Source organism: Scyliorhinus canicula, chromosome 16 (genome assembly GCF_902713615.1).
Source record: "Scyliorhinus canicula chromosome 16, sScyCan1.1, whole genome shotgun sequence".
Classification (NCBI taxonomy): domain Eukaryota; kingdom Metazoa; phylum Chordata; class Chondrichthyes; order Carcharhiniformes; family Scyliorhinidae; genus Scyliorhinus; species Scyliorhinus canicula.
Window position 1 is genome coordinate 69,173,725 of NC_052161.1, and position 6,080 is coordinate 69,179,804.

Consider the following 6,080-nt stretch of genomic DNA (forward strand, 5'->3'; position numbering starts at 1 on the left):
GAAGACGGAAGGAAGGTGGGAAAGCCACAAAAGAGGAGAAGAGGAAGGGGGAACCCGCCCACCGCCCACCCCCTCCCTGAACACAAAAGCAAAGCACAACCGAAGCCAACGGTGGTGGTGGTGGTGGTGGTGGTAGTGGTGGTGGTGGTGGGGGGGGGGGGGGGGGGGGGGAGGAGGAGGAGGAGGAGGAGGAGGGGAGGGACAAGCGGAGTACGCAAGGGAGGGGGGGAGAGGGGTGGGAGACAGAAGGAACCATAGGCTGAACCAGAGGGTGGCAAAATGTATATAGGGTTAATTAAAGGAAGGACAGGATAAACCTTTCTGTACAATAAAGTAAATTAATGCGGTTAAGAAAAATGTCGATGTTTGTTTACAATGGTTTATTAATGTGAAAAATGCCAATAAAAAGATTTCATACAAAAAAAAATCTATTAGTTAGCCACTGTATGTTATGGGCCCTGATTGTGGTCTTGTTTAAAGAACATTAAACTCGTATGCCTGCCTCCCTGAACACACCCAATGGCACAATGAGTATCATTGTGACCTTCAATTCAATTCTTCCGCAGAGATATCTGAGAACTGACTCTCAGTCAACTAGCTTGTGATTTGTTCTATGTTTATCCATCCAAACCAAAGCACAAATAAAACTTACAACAATGAAGGAACTGCTCATTTCTACTGAATCAGTTTGCATATACCGCACTCAATTGGAGCTGGTTTAGCTCACTTGGCTAAATCGCTGGCTTTTAAAGCAGACCAAGCAGGCCAGCAGCACGGTTCGATTCCCGTACCAGCTTTCCCGGACAGGTGCCAGAATGTGGTGACTAGGGGCTTTTCACAGTAACTTCATTGAAGCCTACTCGTGACAATAAGCGATTTTCATTTCATTTCATTTTCATTTCATTTCAATTCCAGGTTAGCTACATGACCCAGTGGATAAAGACAAACCAACAGGCAAGTGCCACAGTTAATTTGTATACCACAGAGGATCTATCAACAACAATGAGATTTCAATGATAATACTGAGGGAAAAAGGTTGGCCAGGACACCTGAATTTGCTTGCTGCTCTGAAAAGAAAAATCATATTCCACCTGAACAAGCAGGGTGAAGATCTTCCTGAATAAAAGCAGAAAATGTTGGACAGATAAACTCAGCATGCCTAGCAGGATCTGTAGAAAGAGAAGCAAGAGGGTTTTGTTTCTTTTTTAAAAATAAATTTAGGGTACCGAATTATTTTTTTCAAATTAAAGGGCAATTTAGCGTGGTCAATCCACCTAACCTACACATCTTTGGGTTGTGGGGAGAATGTGCAAACTCCACACAGCAGTGCTTCGAAAGCTTGTGTTTGAAACAAACCTGTTGGACTTTAACCTGGTGTTGTAAGACTTCTTACTGTGCTCACCCCAGTCCAATGCCGGCATCTCCACATTATAGAACATAAAACATAGAATTTGAAATGAAAATGAAATGAAAATCGCTTATTGTCATGAGTAGGCTTCAATGAAGTTACTGTGAAAAGCCCCTAGTCGCCACATTCCGGCGCCTGTCCGGGGAGGCTGGTACGGGAATTTACAGTGCAGAAGGAGGCCATTTGGCCTATCGAGTCTGCAACGGCCCTTGGAAAAAGAACCCGACTTAAGCCCCACACCTCCACCCTATCCCCGAAACCCTAGTAACCCTACTCAACCTTATTGGACACTAAGGGCAATTTAGCATGGCCAATCCACCTAACCTGCACATCTTTGGACTGTGGGAGGAAACCGGAGCACCTGGACGAAACCCACGCAGATACGGGGGAGAATGTGCAGACTTCGCACAGGCAGTGACCCAAACTGGGAATCGAACCTGGGACCCCGGTGCTGTGAAGCAACTGTGCCAACCAATGTGCTACCGTGCTGCCCATGATGGATGGTGCCTGCAACAGTGCTGCACTCCCTCATTACTGCACAAATTTAATTAAATATAAATGTAATTCTATTTGAATGTATAGGCTGACAAGTGTATGTGCCCAGATCCATAGAGGGGCTTGAATTGATACAAGAGCAACTTGCACTTGGGATCATATTATGACTGAATCATATTACCCATGAGAGTAAGAGAAGCTGACTAACTTGGAATTAATAAGATAAGACTTAAAATGTTCATATTTTGCAAGTTTTTCGAGACTGGCCAGAATCCAAGGCCAGTGACAAAAGACTTCCCAGGCCTGGACAGATCCATTTCCATGGTAACAGTCAGGGTCATAATGACTTTTCGAAAACTGTATTAATCTAATTAATGTTAGAGTCATAATTGGCAAGCCAGGGTATGGAAAATTATAAAATCACACCCAAATCATTTATCTTTAAATTGACGGCCAGCCAGTTCGGCTGAATTGAGTGACCTGTAAATTAGTTAAAGCCAATCACAGCTGTAAAGAAGGTGAAACTTTCAGATAGTAATCTCCTTAAAAGATCAGTTGTTGTGATGAGAAAATTCATTCTGGAATAAATCTATCACTTTCTGAAACCTATGTCTTGCTGCTGCCTTTGCTAACACCATTTTTCTTCTGTTTAAATCACTCCGCAATTTTGTGCTATGCATCTTGATTTGAAGAAATTGCCAAGAAATATAATTGTATTTTGAATCCAACTACTGTATTTGCTAAAGATAATCAATCTGACTAGCTCGCTGCAGGGCTAGTTGGAACTCTTAATTTTGTACTGAAATTGATTCACCAGTAGACAGTAAAAAGCTGATTAACAAAGTTTCAAATAACTTTGCCACAAAAAGTGCAGTCTGGAATCTCTTATTTAGGAACGAAGAAGGGATAACGCATATCCAGGGTTCCGAATAGACACAGAGATCCATTATTGAAAGATCATTGTGATTGTTGGAGGTCAATCAACTCAGTCCCAGGGCATCACTGCAGTTGTCCTCAGTGTCGTGTCCTCGGCCCAACCATCTTCAGTTGCTTCATCGATAACCTTCTCTTCTTCGTGGTCAGAAGAGGGAAGTCATTGATGATTGCACAGTGTTCAGTACCATTTGTGACTCCTCAAATACTGAAGCAGTCCATGGTCATATGCAGCAAGATCTGGCCCACATTCAGGCTTGGGCAGAAAGGAGGCAAGTAACATTCATTCCACACAAGTGCCAGGCAATGGCCATCTCTAACAAGAAAGAATCTAAGCATCGTTCCTGGACATTCAATGTCATAATCATCACTGAATCCTCCATTATCAGCATGCTGGAGGGATACCATTAGCCAGAAAATGAACTGGACTAGTCATTTAACTACCATGGTTACAAGAGCAGGTCAGAGGCTGGGAATTCCGCAGAGAGTCACTCGCCTTCTGACTCCTCAAAGCCTGTCCACAATCTACAAGGCACAAGTCAGGAGTGTGATGGTCTTATCCTCCATTTGCCTGGATGAGTGCAGCTGCAGCAATCACCGATGCACAGCAGCAGCAGGGTGCACCATCTATAAAGATGTACCGCAGCAACTCATCAAGCCTCCTTTGACAAACTCACAACCACAACGATCTTGAAGAACAAGGACAACGCAACATGGGAACACCAACTGCAAGTTCCCCTCCAAGTCACTCACCATTCTGGACTTGGAAATATATCGCCGTTTCTTCACTGTCGCTGGGTGAAAGTCCTGAAATTCCTTCCCTATTAGCACAGTGAGTATACCTACACCACATGGACTGTAGCAGTTCAAGAAGGCAGCTCACCAACACCTTCTCAAGGACAATTAGGGATGGGTAATAAATGCTGGTCTAGTCAGTGAGGCCCACATTCGGTGAAAGATTAATAAATGATTTGAGCAAGGGATTCATCAGTTCTCCTGATATTTATTTTCTTGTTAAAGGCCCTGCAATAAATGCAAGATGTTTTATTTCCCTCTCTGGCAGTGATTACCGTCATGTTACGGCATCACCTCACATCAAGGTTTTGGAGCGAGGGTTAAAATAAAATAAAGGTACACAAGTTGTGTAATTGTGTTTTCAAAACAAACCTGTTTAGATCATGAAATGTTGACAATGTGAAGCATTGAGATGAAACGTTTTAATATTTCAGAGATCTTATTACAAACAAGAATTACAAAATATTTGCCTGACCATGATGTCACTTTGATATAATTTTCCGGATTACTACAAAAAACTGTTTGGAGTAAATTAGCTAATTCAAGGCTGGCTCTGGTAGCACACAATCTGTGAGCATAGTCCTCAACCCAATGTAAAAACATAACAACCGTTCTGTGCAGCAGGTATCTGAATAAATGTCTTTACAGAGCCAGAATCTGAATCAACTGCCAGCACAAAGTGTTTTATTTTGTTGATAATAGCTTCAAAGACTAAACAATTTATTACACACTGTTTAACAAGAACACTGCTTTGTGAATCCTGGAAAACACAAAGGAGTAAATGCTAAAGTAATTGACTTTTGTACAAGTTGGAGACGACAAATTTTATTGCAAAACAGCCTTTATATGCCACATAATTTACCTCAAACAAATACTTTCCGTGATTGGATTGGAATTTGTTTCGGCACACAGGCATAAGTACCAGTCTATCTATATCCAACCAATCCAGAAATGTTTATGCATCTTGCGTTAGCACCCCATTCCATAGCTATCTGGCTATCTTGTTCTCTTTAACTTCATGTGCTATAGTTTTCCTCAGCAGTCTCTTATGTGGTGCTTTATTGAATCAATTTTGAAATTGAAATTTTTATTGATAAGATATCATATCATAGAATTTGCAGTGCAGAAGGAGGCCATTTGGCCCATTGAGTCTGCACCGGCTCTTGGAAAGAGCACCCTACCCAACGTCAACACCTCCACCTTATCCCCATAACCCAGTAACCCCATCCAACACTAAGGGCAATTTTGGACACTAAGGGCAATTTATCACGGCCAATCCACCTAACCTGCACATCTTTGGACTATGGGAGGAAACCGGAGCACCCGGAGGAAACCCACACACACACGGGGAGGATGTGCAGACTCCACACAGACAGTGACCCAAGCTGGAATCGAACCTGGGACCTTGGAGCTGTGAAGCAATTGTGCGATCCACAATGCTACTGTGCTGCCTATGTCTCATTCTCTTTAAAAAGTCTTTAAAAGTGTCCTGGTCAATAGTTATCCCTCATGCCACCAATCACACTGATGTTATGTGCAAGGGTATCTCAATTTGGACCGATTTGTGGGGGTGCATAGCTTTGGGATTTTGTTTTTGGAATGGTGTGAGGAATCAAGTGAAATCCCATTGAGAATATCCGGCACAGTCATCCTGTAACAATTATTAAGGACTATTTATTAAATTAAAGACAAATATACCTGAATGGGACTACAATACTCTCGGACAATTAACATCCCCTTGCTTGAAACTATATCTACAATTCCCAAACTCCTTAAGACTTCCCCTTTCACCTATTAGCTGTAAAACTGCTCTCTCTGACCATTCGGTATGAACTGCCTCTCTGCTTCTTGGGGTGCTGGCAACCATATATCATTTGTCTGGACACCTGCATCTCATTACTCGCATCACATTATGTCTCTCGAATGTCGGCTACTGCTGTCACTGAGAAGATTTCTACCTGTTGCTGGGCAGCTGGGGCTGGTTTAGCACAGGGCTAAATCACTGCCTTTGAAAGCAGACCAAGGCAGGCCAGCAGCAGGGTTCAATTCCCGTACCAGCCTCCCCGAACAGGTGCCGGAATGTGGCGACTAGGGACTTTTCACAGTAACTTCATTTGAAGCCTACTTGTGACAATAAGCGATTTTCATTTTCATTTTTCGTTCAGATCACATCCCATCATGCCTTGTTACATTTGTTTTACTGCCGTTACTAGGCAGATTTCTACCTGTTGCTCGTCAGACCTGTTGCTGGGCAAGTCCATGACATATCCCCCCATTTTGTACAATAAAATGTTTTAATTTGAAAGATGTTTAATTTCTCAACCCTTTTCTTATAATTCCTATATTATTAAACATTACAGAATTCAAGACATGCATCAACATACAAGATACCTCAGAGAACTTATACCCACTGTTCCCAAAAGGCTTTTATATTCTTGTGACCTGCCTT